Source organism: Artemia franciscana, chromosome 2 (genome assembly GCF_032884065.1).
Source record: "Artemia franciscana chromosome 2, ASM3288406v1, whole genome shotgun sequence".
NCBI classification, from domain to species: Eukaryota; Metazoa; Arthropoda; class Branchiopoda; order Anostraca; family Artemiidae; genus Artemia; species Artemia franciscana.
In genome coordinates, this window is record NC_088864.1 from 63,858,233 (window position 1) to 63,879,177 (window position 20,945).

Here is a 20,945-nt window from a genome sequence, read left to right on the forward strand (position 1 = left end):
AAGTTGTAATTTTACAATTTTCCTAATAAAGTGGGCCTATTATATTTTCATTATATTTCGTTTTATTTCATTAGCTTTATCAAAGGTTGGGCTATATATTTGTACATTAGAGGGGGGGGGGGTGAAGTGTAGCATAAATATATAGCCCAAATTTGTTTTTAAACTATTGTATATTCATCATATTTTGTTTCATTTCATTAACATTAATCGAATTTCACTTCCCGAGTGTCTATTATATAACCGATAAGTACAATAGATTATTGTAATGTCCTTCAGTTTGCTAAGATCTATGTATAATTAATATAATGAAAACAAAATTTGAAACAATTGTTCGCAAATTTTTTAATTAACAGTTGTTTCCAAATTAATCACCAGGAAATCAACGGTGTAGCAAGGGGGCAAGGACGACAGGTGTCCACGCTGAACTCTTCAAAGATCTCGATGGAAATCTATCCCTTTGACTCTTTTTGTTACAGATTACGCATTTTGTGTCTGGGAAAACTCAACTGGTGTGCGAAATAAAACCTATGATTAATGCTCTATTTCAATAAAAACTCCTCGTTGGTTTCTTCACCTTAGTTAAGTCAAAATCTTGTAGTAATTGCGACCTATAAGATAAATACTTATAATATAAATACTTTTTTAAAAATTTAAACAATAAAATTTAAACTGCAATATAAATGGAATATAAATTGCGGTTTATGTAACATATATGTGCAAAACTGGTTCGAATAATCGTGAGAAATACTTTATTCATAGAATTTGAAAAGAAACTAGCGCTTCACTGAAAACTGTGCTCACTTGAATTTTTTTTAGAACTAAAGTTATATACTAAAATCAGTTCATTTCGGGGCGAGTGACATACAGTAGAGCGATATAAATTACTCTTTTACTTTGTTTGGACTGTTTGAGAGCTTTTCTGCTTCTAACACTATTTTCTGCGTCACTTTTAAGTTTTCAGTAAAGTGCTAGTTTTTCAGAATTCCCAGAATACAAGGATATACCGCGAGTCACTTTATTTGAACTAGTTTTCCAGATTAGCCTATATATTGCATAAACTACGAAACAATAATTTTGGTTTATTTTAAATATCAACTTCGCTTTTACTTCCAAAAGAAAAAAAAGTGTTTTTTCAATTAATCACCACGAAACCAATGCTGTACCAAGGGGGCGGGGACGACAGCTGTCTACGGATGGAGGCTCTAAGGGGCTGCGAAACTAATCTATTTTTGTCAACGATCTACTCTGAATTTGGTAGTAATGGTGGGGGGGGAGGGAGAGAACTGACATTGTCCCCATACTTCAAACATCCTAGTTACACCTCTGCAAAAAATAATGCAAAACAAGCCAAGTTGTTCCCACACCCACATTTTTGGCTAGTCCCAGCGATGGACGACTTTTTATATCCATAATATATATATATATATATATATATATATATATATATATATATATATATATATATATATATATATATATATATATATATATATATATATATATACATGTATATATATATATATATATATATATATATATATATATATATATATATATATATATATATATTATATATATATATATATATATATATATATATATATATATATATATATATATATATATATATATATATATATATATATATATATATATATATATATATATATATATATATATATATATATATATATATATATATATATATATATATATATATATAAATGAATGAATTTTTAGAGGTTTTACGGGTTCAGGGTGCTAAAATAGGCTTGAAAATTAATGTTAAGAAGACTAAGTCACTAAGGTTAGGAATAAGTGAAGATGAACAGGTGACCTTAGGTAACGAAAAGATTGATCAGGTTGGGAGCTTCAGTTACCTTGGTAGTATTATTAGTAAAGATGGTGGGAGCAGTGAAGATGTTAAAAGTAGAATAGCTAAAGCTCAGGGTGTTTTTTCACAGTTAAAAAAAGTTTGGAAGAATAGAAAGATAAGCCTACAAACCAAGATTAGAATATTGGAAGCTACAGTGATGACAGTGGTCAAATATGGCTCTGAAGCATGGACACTCCGAAAAGCAGATGAAAATTTACTAGATGTTTTCCAGAGAAATTGCCTACGGATTGTTCTGGGTACCCGGCTGACTGACCGTATTTCAAACAGTAGGTTGTACGAAAAGTGTGGTTCAATCCCGCTTTCTGGGGCTATAATGAAAGAAAGGTTGAGATGGCTAGGCCACGTTCTACGGATGAAGGATGACAGATTACCGAAGATTGTCCTTTTTGGCCAACCGTCTGGGGCTACACGGAAAGCAGGTCGTCCTTGTCTGGGTTGGGAGGATGTCATAAATAAGGATTTAAAGGAAATGGGAACTTCCTGGGAGGGTGTAAAGAGGGAGGCTTTAAATAGATTAGGTTGGAGGAGGAGCGTGCGTAGCTGTGTTGGCCTCAGGCGGCTTGGTGCTGCAGTGAGTTATTAGTAGTAGTAGTAGTATATATATATATATATATATATATAATATATATATATATATATATATATATATATATATATATACATATATATATATATATATATATATATACATATATATATATTATATACATAATATTTATTTAACATTTCTCTCATTTATATAAATTCAGAAAATTAAAAGCCAACAAAGCATCTGACAACTTCTCCATGAAAAAGTGTCTACATGATGACGTAACGCAGATTATTTCCTAAGGCATTTTATAAACCAAACGGGACAACAACGTAGCTTCACATGTGACAGACGATTGAAATCTCAAATATAAAAAAGTAAAAATAACAAAAATACTTTTAACCATATACTATATTCAAAACTACATAAAAATTAAAATAAAACTTAAAACATGAAATAAATTTAGTAAGAGAGGTGGAAAGAGTGTGAAATCGCTTATGTTTTGGATATTCTCCCACCTCTTCTGTCTGGCTGTTGGCCCTTTATGCATCCAATGCAGTTAGAGGAGAATATCCTATTCGTTGTGTTCAATATCTCGACCAATCGTTTGAAAAAGAGAGGATAGATTAGTGCCCAATGTAAGTCGGCAAATTACCCAGCCTCTAATTCTATTGATCAGCAAAATTTTCAAATAGATTCTAGAACTATAAGCTTCAATCCTGAATGGATCAGAGGCTCTTATTATTTCCTTTTTTCTTAACCAATCTTTAAAATTCTCTTTTAGGCTAAGTGTGTCTCCTCCGAACAACTTACCTCCTTTAAGTTTTTTAGAAATGTTTTTGTTTATTATTTTTAAATAACCTCAAAAAATTGAGTGAGTCTCCTCTGAACAACTTACCTCCTTAAAGTTTTTTAGAATTGCTTTAAAAATGTTTTTGTTTATTATTTTTAAATAACCTCAAAAAATTGAGTGAGTCTCCTCTGAACAACTTACGTCCTTTAGGTTTTTTGGAGTTATTTTTTTATAAATGTTTTCGATTATTATTTTAAATAACTTCAAAAACTGTAATTAATTAACACCAAAAGTCGCTATTATATTTTTTTTATTTATTCCTTATTGAAAATTCACCAAATCAACTTGCCTCTTTTAGGTTTTTATAATTGTTTTAGAAACGAATAGTCGACAAATTACTCAGCCTCGAATTCTATTGATCAGCAAAATTGTCAAACACATTCTAAAACTATAAGCTTCAATCCTGAATAGATCAGAGCCTCTTATTATTTCCTTTTTTCTTAAGCAATCTTTATAATTCTTTTTTAGGCTAAGTGAGTCTCCTCCGAACAACTTACCTCCTTTAGGTCTTTTAGAATTGCTTTAAAAACATTTTTGTTTATTATTTTTAAATAACCTCAAAAAATTGAGTGAGTCTCCTCTGAACAACTTACCTCCTTTAGGGTTTTAGAGTTATTTTTATAAACGTCAGGCAGTCTGTCCTATGAGAGCCGTAAAAAAAAGTAGCAGATTACCCGGCCTCTAATTAGCCTATAGTAATTAGCAAAATTGCCAAAACTATAAACTACATTCTAAAAATAGGCTATAAGCTTCAATCCTGAATGGACAGAGCCTCTTATTATTTCCATTTTTCTTGACCAATCTTGAAATTTTTCTTTTAGGCTCATTTAGGCTGAATTAGTCTCCTCCGAACAACTTGCCTCCTTTAGGTTCTTAGAATTGTTTTAAAAACGCTTTCGATTAGGCCTATTATTTTTAAACAGCCTCAAAAATAGTAATTAACACCAAAAACCGCTATTGTAATTTTTTTTCGTTCATACTTTGTTTCAAATTCAGCCAAAGCCTGTCTGACGAGAGCCCTAAAAAAGTGGCAAATTATTCGGCCTCCAATTAGCCTATATTAATCAGCAAAATTGCCAAAACTATAAACTACATTCTAAAAATAGGCTATAAGCTTCAATTCTGAATCGATTGGAGGCGCTAATTATTTTATTTCTTAACCAATCTTTAGAATTCTCTTTTAGGCTCGTTTTTCTTTTCTTCGTGTAGACTAGCCTAGCTTGGATCCGGCTATGCGCCTAGGCTAACTTGGTGGTAGGCCGACGTAGATAACTTGTACTTTGCGGGGTTACAGATCACAAAATCCATCTTTATAACGAGAGGCTGCTGGATGGATTGGAGGCTCTTAGACAGGGGCGTCAATTGGAGAGGGGCTTTTGCCTCCTATATTTTTGACCCACCTCCAGATATTGAAAAACTTTCTTCGGTACTTTAATTGGGAAATGTTTTTTTTCTGCGTTTTCGTAAAACAAAGCGACACGTTTGGGTAGGGCTAGCCCAACCTAGTAGATCTATCAGCCAAGTTTTTAACTGCGGAGTTTTACAACACTAAATCCAGCTTAATAGCGATTTAGAGTGTGTTTTAGCATGTTGAATGTATCAGAGCCTTTTAAGCAGGGGCTTCAATTGGAGGAGGGGAGAGACTCTTGCCCCCTAGATTTTGGCCATACCCATCCCTTAGATTTTCAAAAATACCGTGCATTGTTTTTCTATTGGAAAGCATTTTTATTGGAAAGTTACAAAATTGCCCCCTCCCCAGATTTTCGTTAATTGATGTCACTGCTCTTAGGCTCCTTTTTCTTAACCCATCTTTAAAATTCTCATTTGAGCCTTATTTTTATTTCTCAGACTTATTTAGGGTGACTTGGTAGTCACCCTAAATAAGGGTGACGCTAAAGTTTGACTCTTTCTCTTAACTCTATTTTTAAAACAGTAGAAACTTTAGCGTAAAGAGCGGGGCGTTGAAGAGGAAAAGCACCTTTCATATACGGAGTAATTTCTGTTCGTTTTAAGTTTTAATATTGCTCCTTACTTTCATTTAAAAAAAACTTGTTTTTTTTTATTTAATTTCTGGACGTTTTTGAATTAATGCATGTTTCGATCTTGGCTCTCCGCACATAAATAATTAAAACGAAACTTGCATATTAATTAATTGCAATTAATCGGAAGGTTTTGAGAAAAAAGGAGTGAGGGAGGAGGCCTAGTTGCCCTCCAAGTTTTTGATTACTTAAAAAAGCAACTAGAACTTTTAATTTTTTACAAACGTTTTCATTGGTAAAAAATACACGTAACTTACGAATTTACTTAAGTAACGAACTTCTATATTCGTATGTTTTTATTGCGTATATGAGGGGGTTCAACCCTCGTCGATACCTCGCTCTTTACACTGTAGTGTAAAGAGCTTAGATTTTAAAAAGATTGTAATAGCTTAGTGCTTAGATTTTGTCCCAATTCCTTAAGAATGACCTCTGAATCACAAAGGCCGTAGAATAAATAGTTGAAATTACTAAAAATACTTTGGTGTAAAGAGTAATATATAAAGAGAAGGTAAACCTCTCATATGCGTAATAATTTTTGTTCGTTTTAAGTTTTAATGCTGCTCCTTACTTTCAGTAGAAAAAACTTTTCATATTTATTTTTGCATTGTTTTTTCAAATAATGCTAGAAAATCCTGCGCCCCCTTCATTAAAATTCTCTTCCCCCATGAGAAGTTTCTCCATGGAAATATCCTCCCACGTAACCCCCCCCCTCAGTTCTCCCCCATAAACCAAAAAAATCCCCCTGAAAACGTCTGTACACTTCCCAGTAACCATTACTATATGTAATCACAGGTCAAAGTTTTTAACTTGTAGCCCCTCCCACGGGGACTGTGGGGGAGTAAGTCGTCCCTAAAGACATAGTTATTAGGTTTTTCGACTATGGTGAATAAAATGGCTATCTCAGAATTATGATCCGGTGACTTTTGGGAAAAAATGAGCGTGGGAGGGGGCCTAGGTGCCCTCCAATTTTTTTGGTCACTTAAAAAAGGCACTAGAACTTTTCATTTCCGTTAGAATAAGCCCTCTCGCAACATTCTAGGACCACTCAGTCGATACGATCACCCCTGGAAAAAAAAACAAACAAACAAAAAAACAAACAAACACGCATCCGTGATTTGTCTTCTGGCAAAAAATGCGAAATTCCACATTTTTGTAGATAGGAGCTTGAAACTTCTACGAATGGTTCTCGGATACGCTGAATCTGATGGTGTGATTTTCGTGAAGATTGTATGACTAGGGGGGTGTTTCCCCCTATTTTCTAAAATGAGGCAAATTTCTCAGGCTCGTAACTTTTGATGGGTGTAATAGATCTTGATGAAACTTATATATTTAAAATCAGCATTAAAATGCAATTCTTTTGATGTAACTATTGGGATCAAAATTCCATTTTTTAGAGTTTCGGTTACTATTGAGCCGGGTTGCTCCTCACTACAGTTCGTTACCACGAACTGTTTGATAAATGAAGAAAAAAGAAATTATTTTGCAATCACTAGGAGAAGAGGGCAGCGATTTGATTTTTTTCAGAATTTTTTTAAATGTATTTTTAAAGCTTTAGGGAGTAGGCACCCCAATTGCCATCCCCTGTCCCCTTGGTATAGGAATACTAGCAAATTTGATGTCCTATATGAATACAGCAAAGTTGACCATACTGCACAGACAGTTTGTCTCACCATTCCCCGATTTTCATTGTATCATTATTTAATTCTTTTTTTGTATTGATTGAACTGTTTTTTTTTACTTCCAATTTCTCCGCTTTAGTCATGACTTTGGTATGACATGGGTTAAAATTAAGTTATTATTATTATTATTACTTTCAAATAGTTTGAAAAAGTGTAAAGGTTTATTTTTTAAGACATTTAGTACTGTTTTAAATTCATCTTTATTTTTTTATTAATCTGAAGTTATTAACTAAGATAATATTTTTCTGATAAAGATTTTATTTAAACATGGCTGTCAGTACATATAATAGTATAAATCAGTATATATAAGCTAAATTCCTATTTTAAATCTCATAAAACCACAAAATATTTAAGTCAACGAAAAAAAACATGAGCATAGAACTAGATTATTGATCAATTACAAATTAAAACGACACGCAATATAGTAACACAAAAGGTAAGAAATCTTATAATTGGCAAACAGAGGATGGGGAGTATAGAAAAATAAAGATTTATTTGACTCTCTTAAAATGCATAAACTAGAAAATTAAATAAAACTGAGAAATGCTGTTGTTCTAAGTACGGCAGCATGTACTTTTTTTTACCCAATTTTTATTCGTTTCTTAGTTTTTTCCGTCTCCCTCCTAGATTTTCAGGAATACCCTTTGGGGGGGATTTTCATTGAAAATACCTTTTTTTTACTTTCATTGAAAAGAAAATTATTCCCTTTGAATTTGAAAAACTCCCCCCCGCCCCCTTACGTTTTTTTTAAATTGATACCACTGCTGCCTCGTCTTTTATGCAGGCTGTTGTGATAGCTTTTATTCAAACGCGAACATCTGGTAGCCAGGTGAACATACATTTGAAAGTTAAGACCCGTAATTATAAAGTTTTATTCCGTTCCAATTTAACTACTAAAACAACTCTTATTTTGTTTTTATCAACATGACTTTATTAAATTTTCAGTCATTAGTGCCTTTTGTTTAAATTTAGTTGTTTTTTGGCTATTTTTCTAAATTGTTTAAAATTGAACTGATTTCTATCCATTTTACCAAGTTAGAGGGCTATTTTTTGGTAAATATATAGTTTTTGCCACTTCTGAAGCATGCTAAGCAAATTAATTTGGTACAATAAGTTCCTTATTTATATTATATCCCTAAGGCCCTTGATCCGCGAGGACAGGGATGCGAGTCCTGGATTCGCTGGTTAATTTCTTTGAATGGGTGTCCGTGGAGTGACTCTAAGCTCAGTCAGATCGACCTAAATCTGAACGGGTACCTGGAAGAATCTGAGAAAGGTAAACAGGAAGGACTTAAAAAACCATGGATGCCCCCCCTCTCCAATTGCACTTCCTGGCTAAAGGGCCATAAAACGGAGATCTGCACCGCCGGTAGGGATCGTAAAATTCAATACCGTGGTCTTACCTTTGCCTTTTATTATTCCCAAATATCTTAGTCACTTCTCCGACAGCGCATCTCCCCTCCTCATGGTCGCAGATGTAGCCCTAACAATATATATCTCCAATTGATTCGTCATAGGCTCTGTTCGAACGGGTTTGAACGGGTTTGCTGAATCCCTTGATTCGTCATAGGCTCTGTTCGAACGGGTTTCTGCAGTCCCATCCTGATGAAATTTAGTTTCGCCTGAGTAAATTACAATTGAATGTGGATAACCCTTTGGATAACGCTAAAAAAAAAAAAAAAAGAAAAAAAAAAATTCCCATGGGAAAAATTTTTCCGACGACCGACTTCTCCCTTTTAAGGTTTGCATCTACTTCAGCTACGCTATGTTGCATGCTCTCTTACATTTTCCTACTCTTGGTTTAATTTTATCCAACAGATTTTTTTTTTGGGGGGGGGTCTATTCCGCCCTTAATGTTTAGTTGCCAACTACTAAAAGTTTTTGGAGCGAAAGTTTAATTTCAGCGAATCTTGTGATGCTGTCAAGCATCAATTAGGAAGCTTTTGTCACGAAAGAAGTTTTTTAAAGAAAAGTAAAGAACTACATTAAACCAAAGACGAGCAGAAATACAGCCAAATAATAATTCAAGCATAAAAGCAACATAAATGACTATCAGTAAATAAATATTGCCACAAACGAGCAGAAATGGCAAGAAATAATTAAGTCTAAATGAACAGTTAAAAAGAACAGAAATTACCACAAACAAGCGAAAGACTAACGCCTCCTATACAGGGGCGTAATTTGCTGTGGGGGAGGGGGCAACTACTTAGACCTCAGTTTGCCCCCCGGTTCGATGTTTAAGATGGATCGCGGAAAACTTTCAGTTATTGAGATGGACGGAGGAAAAGTTCCGATGAAGGGTTTTAAACTGTAGGGATTCCAATGATATCAGTGATTCTACAGTGATTCCAATGATATCAGTGATTCTTTAGGGATTCCAGTTATGTCAGTGATTCTATAGGGATTCCACTGATATCAGTGATTCTACAGGGATTCCAATGATATCAGTGATTCTATAGGGATTCCAATGATATCAGTGATTCTATAGTGATTTCAATGATGTACTTTTTATTTCGGTCCACCACCGTTTTCGAGGGTTTTCAATCTCTTTCTTGAATTTTCCATGACTTTGGTTATTTTATTACTTTTTACATTTAAGCTTAAGGCTATATTCCCTCTGAAACAAGCAGTTTTGCGACAAGCCTGCATCTGTATCTTGCCCCAAAAGGATTAATTCAATGGATTCATTAGTCTGAGATCTATTCATTCACCGAGCTAGAATTGAGGTATTACTCAGACTGTTTCTTAGAGAGGAACCTGAACTTGCTTATAAAATGGGAAGTGCAACGATTCTCAGCCAATTTCAAAAAATTTTCAATCTAAAAAGAAACCTGTGCACTAAATTTCAAAATTAGATTTTTGCAAATCAAAAGAGCTAAATACATCAGCTATGGAATGTCAGCAAAACTTTCACAGAAAAAAAAACTTAAGATAGAAAATGGTTATCATTCCTGAATCAGTCTCAAATGTTGGATTATTTACATTTTAAAATTTATAATATTTTTTCCAGTTATGGTTGGCTGTTAGTTGTTCTATGTCAGTGGTTCGCGACCCTTTTTGGGCCATGCCCCACCTAGGTATTTCTAAAATCCTGATGCGCCCCTCATGATATTAAAATTTTGTTATTCTTGAAAAAAAAACTTAAACTTAAAATAGAAAATAGTTACCATTCCTGAATCAGTCTCAAATGTTGGATTATTTAGATTTTAAAATTTATATTCTTCTTCGGTTACGGTGGGCTGTTAGTTTTTCTATGTCAGTGGTTCCCGACCCCTTTTTGGGCCATGCCCCACCTAGGCATTTCTAAATCCTGATATTTTTTTTTTTATATTAAAAGTTTGTTATTAAGAATTTTATGTACTTTCTCCTGAAGGAAGCTTAAAAGGTCATTAACTTGGTATTTTTTTTTTGGGTGGTCATCTAGGCATATTTTATCCTAATGAAAAATAATATCTGAATACAAGATATTTTACACGATGTATAACATCATTTCAATACTATAATGTTTTTTCTCTCTTTAAATGCATTTGAACCTGATTTCGTCTACATAATTTTTTTTTTTCAAAATTAAGGCTCTTAAGTAAAGTCAGCCAAAGGGTGAAAGTCCTGCCCATAACCCACCAAAATATTCCCATGCACCACTGGCGGGGCATGTGCCCCGTGTTGGGAATCACGGCTCTATACTAAGTTGCAGCTATTGCTACAACTGCGATTATCCTGTTTTGTCAATAAAAAATCACATTTAAATCAAGATTACTGCACTTGACTTAAATTCCAGTTTTTCTAAAGCCTTCGTCTAGGACTGGCTTTGTTCATTTCCGTTTTCTATTAAACATAGCGCTTTATAGAAAATGAAAGGGAAACCCTTGACGTCATCATTACAGGTATCGATCCCTGACAAAGCAGTTTCCCATAGCAATAGTGCGGAATCTACTTCCAAATGAATAAAAGTATTTGTTTTTGTCTTTTTGTATAAAGAATAATATATTGAATATTATATGTTATGCTTGCTCAAAAAGGAGGATATGGGGATGTCTCTCTGAGATTGGACCAAGGGATTTTATACAAATGTCCGGGGAATTGTTCTATTACAAGAAATAAAGCCATTTAATTTTTTTTTGTTTATAATGTAGAATCGAATATTTTATTTTGGCTTATGATTTCCGATGGAGGATGAAATGGGGAATTCCTTCTGAGGTAGGGCCAAGAGCCTTATAAGCATCGAGAATCAATTTAGTCCAAGAATAAAGTCATTTACTTTTGCCGTTTTTTGGTACTTGTGTATTGTATAATACACACTCAAGAAGTGAAGTTTGGTACATGCCAATGAAATAAAACAACTTATGATGAAAATACAATATTTTAGTAACAAAATTATGAAAACTACCACAATGAATTATGGAAGGGGGGGCGCACAGAGCGCATTATATTAAATGCGTAACCTAACATAACCAAAATACCAACTAAATATTTAATTCAAATATAGCTATAATGTTGTTTCCAAACGAGCCGAAGGTAATTGTCTGGAATAGACAGCGGCAAAATCGGATATTGTTTCATCTTCGCAATACAAGTTCTCGAGTGTGTATTATATAATACACAAGCACCGTTTTTTGTAATGTAGAATAAAATATTTCATGTTCTACATTGATTTATGTTTCCCCAGGTAGTATGATAAAGGGAATTCCCCCTGATGTAGGGCCCCAGGTGGATTCCTCCTGAGGGCGGTTGAAAGGATATCTAGGGAAATATTTGAACATTTTCGACAGTGTTCATGTTTTGAAAATGTATTTTTGTGACACATTTTTTTTCTCAATGTTGCTGTTGTTATTATTTTAGTTACACTTTTATCCTTTTTGCGATCGTTTTTATCCCCTGATCTTTTTTACCTCTTTTGTTTCTTACCCTTACCTCTTTTTTTTTTACCTAATTTGCCGTTTTCGATGAAATCAAGAAAACTGACTGAATGAATTGCCCAATAAAATGATTATATAATGTCAACAGCCGAAAATTCAAACAGTGCATGGAATCTCCATGCCGGTCAGGAAATTTTGACTTTGTACTTCCCCTAGAATTTGGACATTTTCACTACTATTCTTTGTCTCAGATGTGTCGCCTAAATATCCTATTTAGGGTTTATCTTGGAAGTTGTCCCCCCTTCCCCAGTATATTTTCGCGTACGTGCCTTCGTATGCAATACATAAATATTGCATGTTATTGGCCTAAGAGTTGTTTTTCAACCTAAAAAGGTGTTATTGGTTTATTTAAGAAAAATCGGTAAAATGCCACACCTATTTCTCAACCAGTGAAACGACTTCTAAATTTTTTCTAGTATTACAAAATAAATAATGCTTAACTCTGCACCGGAAATGCTTTAGTAGCTTCTTTATAATCCTTTCTTAAGAAAAGTGAGATGGTAACGATTATGTAATTATGTTACATAACATGAGTTACATGAGTTTGCTGTTACATAACATATGTAATGGTTATCATGTTTAGTCAATGACACTCGCAGAACACTTTCCGGGGGAAGCGAGTTAGATTTAAGTCTGTGCAGCTTATTTTAGGGGGCCTAATGTTTTTGCCGGAAAAACATCATGTTTGAGTATTGCACAATTTTGAAGGTATTTGTGTATTATCCCGACTACATTCGAGAAGTTTGCTCTGCAATCAGTTATAGTTAGCTTATAGTACAGGCAAATGAAAGCAAATTTGATGTACAATGTACCAGAAAAGTGCTCCATAATCATCAATATGTGATTTTACCCTTCTCATCGTTGTGACTTCTTTTTCACCCTACTATCAGAAGGCAACTATTCTGACATAAAATATGAGCTGATTCCAACAATCAAATTAACCTAATGTAGTGTCTACTAGAAAACCCGTTTCATATTCATGTATATGGACTTTTTTTTCATTTGACATATTTCTTTTAACACTTATTGTCCGCCAATTCGTCGATTGTTGAAAAAAAACTAAGTGGGCTCATAAATTATGGTTGGCTCGTTTAGAAGACCAGTTAACACATAGAAGGTAGCTACACCACTTTCATTACCTTCGTATGACATAAGTTATAACAACGTTTCGTCCCACGTTTTGTACAAGTGATTTGTCGGATAAAGCCATAAGCTAAAAAGTCACAATTGAAAATTACCCCATGTAATCATTTATTAAGTCACTTTAATGCCCGTCTTTGATATCTTGCCATCTACAGATACAAAAATGTCATTCGATATATCTGCCATCTAACAAGCTGCCCTAGTACAAAACCCTGCATCAGTTCCAGACTGGAATTGCTCCAGTACAGAACCTCGAAACTATGGTTCCGATACTCCCATATGGTATCCATTCTGCACTGAGTCTTGGGATCTCCACTTAAGATCCACCTCTGACATGCTACCTTATCTGGCGGCATCTGGGCACAATAATTACACAAAATCCTGTCAGCTTTACCTCCTGCGAATGGTCTAGTTCCATGAAACCCATCCTGCCGTTTATCTAGCCTTCCAGACTGGGATGCATGTGATCAGACGTTCTGATTGATTCTGGGCTGGGCTCTCCACGGATCTTGTCATTGAACAGGAGTTCATGTTCTGTCTCAAAACGGCTGGTGGCCTTACCGATGGAAGTGGTATGACAGAGGCTCAAAGGTCTTTATGGGTTCTCGACCAGTCTGCTCTGCACTAAATCTTCTGATTGAGGGTTGTCATAGGTTTTCTATGGAACTAGTGAACAACATATGGAAACGTCCGAGCCATGGCAGCTAAGAGACTGTAAAGACACCCAGATTGTTATCGATTTCCTAGAAAAAGGATCACCATTTAATGGGGATCTTCAACAGCCTACTTGCTTAGATGTCAATAATTCTTAAATAGATTGCAAAATGCCTGAGTACTTTATCTGGAATGATACTTGTCATGTTAAAAACATCTGCAAAGCCGTAAAACGGGTTTTAAACACTTCTGCCATGCCGCGCATCTTTGCACCACGTGTGCCACACTTCTGCCACCCGTTTCTTACTTCCACCATGTGTGGTGCACGCCTAATGTGCATGATCTGTAGGAGACCTGTACCCTCTAAATAAGCATCGTCTCCTTTTGAGGCATGACTTGAGAATGACAAAGTCACGAGAAGATAAGGTAGTGGGGATAAATCTGTATCTTGAGCTCATTAGTTGCAAAACAAAATACTGGGGGTGGGTGTAAAAAACTCATTTTCCAATAAACACCTCTAAGTACGGTGAACTAGTAAATATCTAGTAGAGGATAGAATTAAGCAAAATTGAGTGATAGACAATTTGGGTTCAATAGAAAAAGACATATATAACATAATAAAGGACATGTAAGGTACCTTACCTTAGACCTTAGTTCCTCCTGTGCCGCCAGAGGCACCCAGGGCATCCAAAAAGAGCCGCCAGTCGTCCCTCATATGTGCTGCTGCCCAGACGTCTTCCCACTGGGGTTGGACTATCGCATTGATGTGTTTTAGGTCCCGCTGGTACGTACGACGAAGTGTATTCTTCGGCTTCCCTCTTCTTCGGGTTCCCTCTGGTTGCCACTCCAGTACAGTTCTGGGGAGTCTATCTCCCGCCATACGGATAACATGCCCCAGGTTATCCGTATAAGATATATAAAAGCACATAAAGAAAAAAGAGATAAGAGCCACATAAAATGCCATATAAAATGTGTAAAGAAAGAAAAGATAAAAGGTTAGGTAACATAATAAAATTTACAACCATAATCACAAAATTAATCACAACAAGGGCTTATGCTTGAAACCATTTGAGACTGCAAACAAAAAACCCAGGGTGAAAAGAAGTCTGGAGAGGTGAAAACGAGGTCACCCCCCTAACGAGGTGTAGTGACACTCTTCACTCAATTTCAGGCATATTAGTGTTCTTGGATGACTCCTACAAACTAGCTATGTCCGCCTCTCTACTTCTCCTCAAAAGAGGGCTAACCACCCATATTCAGAGGCTAGGATCGTACAGTTTTTTTCAGGGTAGGAGGCAGAATTAAAAAAAATGCAAGAGAAATCACTTGGGGAAATAATAAAGATAGTAAAATTTTAGTTGTTTCTCCTGGGTAAATGTGTGCATGAAAAATAAAAAAATCAAGATTTTTTGTGTGAGAGGTGACACGGGTATAAAGGTTCATCCCCTGCATATGGCTCTGTTATAGTTTAGCGGTCCATTTATTCCTTATAATGGAGTAGTTAGTAGAGCGCTGTAACTTTAGATTTTGTTCAACGTTCCTTCAAATATTGATTTGTCGACCTCAGTATTTCTCTATCACCTGTTTCCTGTGAAGAAAGAAAAAAGTATCCGCCCTTCAGTTTGAGCGAGAACAACAGATGCAGGGGTTGTTCAATATCCATATAAAGCTTTTGTTTGTAAAGGGGGATGAAAAAGATTATGAGATAAAATTTATTCTCAAATGCTGGTGTATACACAAAATTATTTGGGGGTCAAAATAATTAAAATTATTTCGGGGGGTTCAATAGCAACGAAGACCATAACGTATCGTAGATTACCAATTACAAGTAGAAACAATACGGAATTTTCTCTAAAGACAGTCAAATTCCAGACTTTCAAAGCTTTTGTTTGTAAAGGGGGATGAAAAAGATTATGAGACAAAATTTATTCTCGAGTGCTGGTGTATACACAAAATTATTTGGGGGTCAAAATAATTAAAATTATTTCGGGGGGTTCAATAGCAACGAAGACCGTAACGTATCGTAGATTACCAATTACAAGTAGAAACAATACGGAATTTTCTCTAAAGACAGTCAAATTCCAGACTTTCAAAGCTTTTGTTTGTAAAGGGGGATGAAAAAGATTATGAGACAAAATTTATTCTCAAATGCTGGTGTATACACAAAATTATTTGGAGGTCAAAATAATTACAATTATTTTTGGGGGCTCAATAGCAACGAAGACCACACCGTGTCGTAGACAACCAATTACAAGTAGAAACAATAGATATTTTTTTCTAAAGATACTAAAATTCCAATCTCCAAGGGAATTTTTCGGCCCTATGTCTTAGGACCGAAATTTTTTAGTTTTGAAGTTCGTATTTTAATGGAAGTTTCTCTTTTATATTTTCGTCTGTGTTGTGCTGAGGACGGCCCTTGGATAAAGGGTCGAAATATTATGTATAGTTTAGAATTCCATTGTCTTTAGAACAAATTTCGTTACTTGTCGGTTATTGGAAACACAGTCAAAAATTACGTTTAGGATACATCTCAGAAAACCGGTTTCATAGCTACAGAAACAAGTGATGGATGATACAATGCATTGGACTTGTGTAAGTTGGACTATATGTTTGCACATTAGGGGGGGGGGTAGATTAGGTTACGTTAGGTTTTTTTGGGTTAGGTTTCCACTAAATTTGTTTCTAAAGTATTGTAAAATTATCATCATGTTATTATTAATTATAATTATCATCATGTTTTGTTATATTTCATTAAGATTAACCTAATTTCACTTCTTGGGTGTGTTTCCAATAACCGACAAGTACCAAAATTTCCCTTGTGTTTCCACTTGTAATTGTTTGTTTTTTGGGTTGGGTGGTTTTGAAAGAACGCAGAAAAAGGTGATGTATTATATGAAAAATTCAAATCGTCAATTTCTATAACTTCTGGATCCCGGTCCCGAAGTAACCCCTTCTCTTAGTATCTTCCTTTTTCTTAAACCATTTCAGTAAACTAAGTATTCTTGATCTCTTTTATTAATTCATATCCCAGTTTTTTATTTGCTTTCCAGAAGCTTGTCCAAATCATTTTTTGGTACTTATGTATTATCCAGAACACACTCAATAAGTGAAGTTAGGTTAGATATCTTCTATCACTATGCGTTCCTTCTCGTAATACTCCCTCTCGTAAGAGTACAAAGTCATGTTGTGTCCTTTGACGCACTGCTTTGTTGTGGAACAACCCCTTATCCTGGAAAAATATAATTGCCTCTTTTTCAGTCTTTGGCAAATCCCAAATCTTCATTTGAAAATCCATGTTCTATCACTATGCGTAGCAAACTAAGTTGAGTTTTGTCTTTGTGGCTATGAAACCGGATTTTCTCATAAAATGTACCTGCAACTTATTGAATGTGTTCTGAATAATACACGAGTAATTATGCCGTGACCTGAAATCGTTAAAAAGCATCACTTCTTCAAACACCTGGTTAATTTAGACAGTAAACCCGAAGAGTTCCCCACTGTCAAAAATCCTGTACGCCCATGATGCTCCTGCCAGGCGTGGTGTGAGGAGACGTGACATCGCAGTGTTTACATTTGATGTGAAGTTTAGTGAGTTTACTTGTGGCGAAACAAATTGTGCTCAGACGTGTAAATCAGTCGACGAGGAGTTGGCAGCCCCTCCAAAACACCCCAAAGTTGTTTCTCATTTACTTTTTAGCAACCATTAAGATATTACAAATATATAGAAGGCTAAATAGACAAGGTATAATCATATTCCACTTCGTCTTTTCTGACTTCAACCGATTTTTATGTACCGTTGTAAATTATTAAGATGACTGCACTATTAGTTTTATCGATTGCCGAAAAAGTGTTATAGTGCACCGAATAGTGCAGATGACTGCGCTATTAGTTTTATCGATTGTCGAAAACCGTTGACCGGTCAGTTTCGTGATAATAGTTTATTCCAAGAGGGATCTAAATATCGGCCGCTGAAAACTAATTTCATAGACGATTTTCCTTTTCTAATATCTTTCATGTTTTAATAAACATGTTGCAATCACTTTTTAAGGCCGACCTATCAGAGGATGGAGCCAGCGACGATCAGATTCAGGCCAACTAATTATTAGGTCTCAAAATCGACAATTTAGCTAGCGAAAGATGGTCTGGTAAAAAGTGGGGGTCATGACGACGAGAAGCGTAAAAATCTCATATTGATGATTATGAAACTTTTTTATATACCGTACACCAAATTTGACTCCATTTTCGCATTTGCCGAAAAAGTGTTATAGTGCACCAAATAGTGCAGATGACTGCACTATCAGTTTTATCGATTTTCGAAAACCGTTGACTCAGAAAAAGCGAAATCGGGTTCCAAAATCAACAATCCAAAAAGTTGGCATTTGTCTTCTATGTATATTTGATTTCTCTATACTTGTAATATGCCGCCTTTTGAATCGCCCCCGATTATTTGCATTAAGTAGGAACGTGTAATGCTAGCATGGGCAGATGTGTTGACAGTGGGCATTTCTCACTAAAATGCTCAGGATTGGTTGTTTGTGCCCCGAAATAACTGTTTCTGGATGCAAGGGTGGAAACACAACTGACTCTCCATAGCCAACGTAGAAACTAACTCAGAAGAACATTGTTATATAGGAACAGAGGAGTAGCTAGGGTTTTCAGCACCCTGGGAAAATATCCCCCCATCGCTTATGCAGATCATAGCGTTGACGACAAAAGAAAGAAAAACTCAGTTCGTCGCCTCCTCAGAGGCTGTGCCTGGAAACAACATTCCCCCTCGCCCCTCCCTAGTATAAGAGTAGAGACTAGTATCGACAACCTATTATTTGGAACAAGGTGGCTCCATCTCTTGTACTTTAGGTTTTGTCAGAGTAGAGAAAAAAATCAGAGAATAAAAACACCAACAAGGAGTCGAAAACAATACGATACATGGCGCGTCATCTGGTTTCCACAGATTTTGAAAGTGGGCAACCCCTCGCGAACCAATACACTATCATTGTTGCCTTTTATATGTAAATGGTCCTTTCGAGTCTTTTGATTTGACATAACAAGGCCTATTTTCACTTGGGTAACATTCTTTCTAGAATTGAGAGAAGTCTCGGTATTTTCCAGAGAATATACCCTGCAAAATTTTGTGACCTGTAAAACCTTCTAGGATTTTATAACGCTTTGTCCATGTTGATGTATGAGGGGAATTTATTGGTAAAGCGAATAGCCATATCGATTTCTTTTTTTCTGGGATGTACCTTTTTTGTCGGCCTGATTTATTACGGATGAATGAATATAACGATAGAATTAAAGTAGCTTTGCGTAGTGTATTAACCACTAGGATTAGATACTAGGATTGAAAAAGAGAACAGGAAAGCAAATGTTATTCGCTAATGATTTGAAACCTAAGGCGGTTTGGCAGTTTATCATCAAAGTCAGGGCTATTTCCGGAAATTCAAAATTAATAAAATTCTAAAATATAAAATAAGGGACCCTTACTTCTTGTTTAAAATCTGCAACTTTCCCCCATAGTTACCTCAATTTTCGTATAAGTTCTCTGTCTTATGACATGTGTACGGATTTCAGTTTCCCAGTGCAAGTTGCCAATTATATTCTTATCAATAGTACTTTTACATTTACTTAAAAATTATACAAAAAAGTTACAAATCAACTTTCAAGTGACATACCCCTGAAAACTGGATTTATTTGTACTTACACCGTCGAAACCAGTTTTTTGTAAAACCATCTGCGCATGCTCGCAATTCAATCCAAGCACGATTTAATGAGGACACAAATGAAAAATAAACCTTCACTAGTTTTCTCTAAATTGATTTTAATTGGAATTTTAATATTTCTTTTCAAAATTATTTTTTTATCCAAAAATAAGTTGTCCAATATTTTTTATTTCTGATACTTGAAATTACTAGAAAACGGTAGTTAAGTTATTATCTTTATAGAACCAGAAAACAGTTCTTTTTCTGTTGCTTATATTATGCGTTTTGGAAATTTATCTCAAGTTGAGTAAAGTTTTATTTGACAGATTCATTGGCTCTGATACCGACGTGATGACAGAGAAAATTTCGGTACTTGTTTCTTATAGCCACCACACTCAAGTTCTGTCGAAAAGTGAAGTTTGGTTAATGCTAATGAAATAAAACAAAATATGATGAAAATGTAATACTTTATAAACAAAATTATGAAAACTACAACTAAGAATTATGGAAGGGGGGGGGGGGCGCCCAGCCCGCATTATATTAAATACGTAACCTAAACTAACCTAACCGAACCAAAATACCAACTACATGTTGGTATTTTTCCAACATGGAAAGTTGGAAAAATACCAACACGAGGAAAAATACCACAGAGGAAAGATTAATTAAAATATAGCTACAATTTAGTTTCCCACTGAAACGTAGCTAATATTGTCTGGTTTAAAGACCATGAAAACCGGTTGTTGTCTCATGTTTGCAATACGAGATCTTGAGTGTGGTGGTTATAAGACAAGTGTACCGAAATTTCTTCCAATGTCTGGCTAGTGAACCTCCGCCCGAGAAGGTTGCCAACTTTTCGCAACATGGTGTTATCACCGCACAATTCCACTTGATTTTTGTCAAAAAGTTATACAATTCTCCAGAATTGTATGGAGAGAACTTTCTTTACTTATCTGTTAGCCAGTATATATTCAAGAATTTGGATCTACAGGTGCGGGGTCGAAACAATTGAGACGCTTGGGAGATAGATATGATAATATTTGGGCTGTATATTTGCACATTAGGCGTTAAGTATAGCGGGGCTGCCTGCAAAATGTAACCTAACTAAACTACCAACTAAATATTTACTAAAATATAGCTAGCGAGCGTACATTGTAGTTTTCCACTGAGCCGAAGCTAATTGTCACCGTATGCAAACAGCAATAAACCGGTTATTGTCTGATTTTTTAGATCCAAATTCTCGAGTGTGTACTGGGTAACAAATAAGTACTGACGAACGTTTTATGCATCCGGGGGCGATATGGCATCGGCCCTCGTCATAATTTAAGCAAAAAAAAGGGTATGAATATTCAACGGCGTTAAAATAGTTTCAGTCAAGGCCGTATCCAAAGGATGGGGGGAGGGGCTAATGTGTTTGAACCCGTCTCCGAAAATTTTTGTCTGACTTAAAAACGTAAGAAAATACTTATAAACAAATTTTCGATGCGTTTTTTCAGTTTTTGTATTACCCCTCCCCCCCCGAACTGGATGCGCCCTTGG

The 20,945-nt window shown here is 35.2% G+C and overlaps 1 protein-coding gene across 1 annotated transcript in view; it reads left to right on the forward strand.

Moving 5' to 3' along the window:
- The first annotated feature begins 2,942 nt into the window (after window positions 1-2,942).
- LOC136043934 (nuclear transcription factor Y subunit alpha-like) overlaps window positions 2,943-20,945 on the forward strand; it is a 36,304-nt gene continuing 18,301 nt past the window's right edge. The window contains exon 1 of the mRNA XM_065728995.1: window positions 2,943-3,064. The gene's annotated coding sequence lies outside the window, so the exon portion shown is untranslated. The remainder of the gene's footprint in view (window positions 3,065-20,945) is intronic.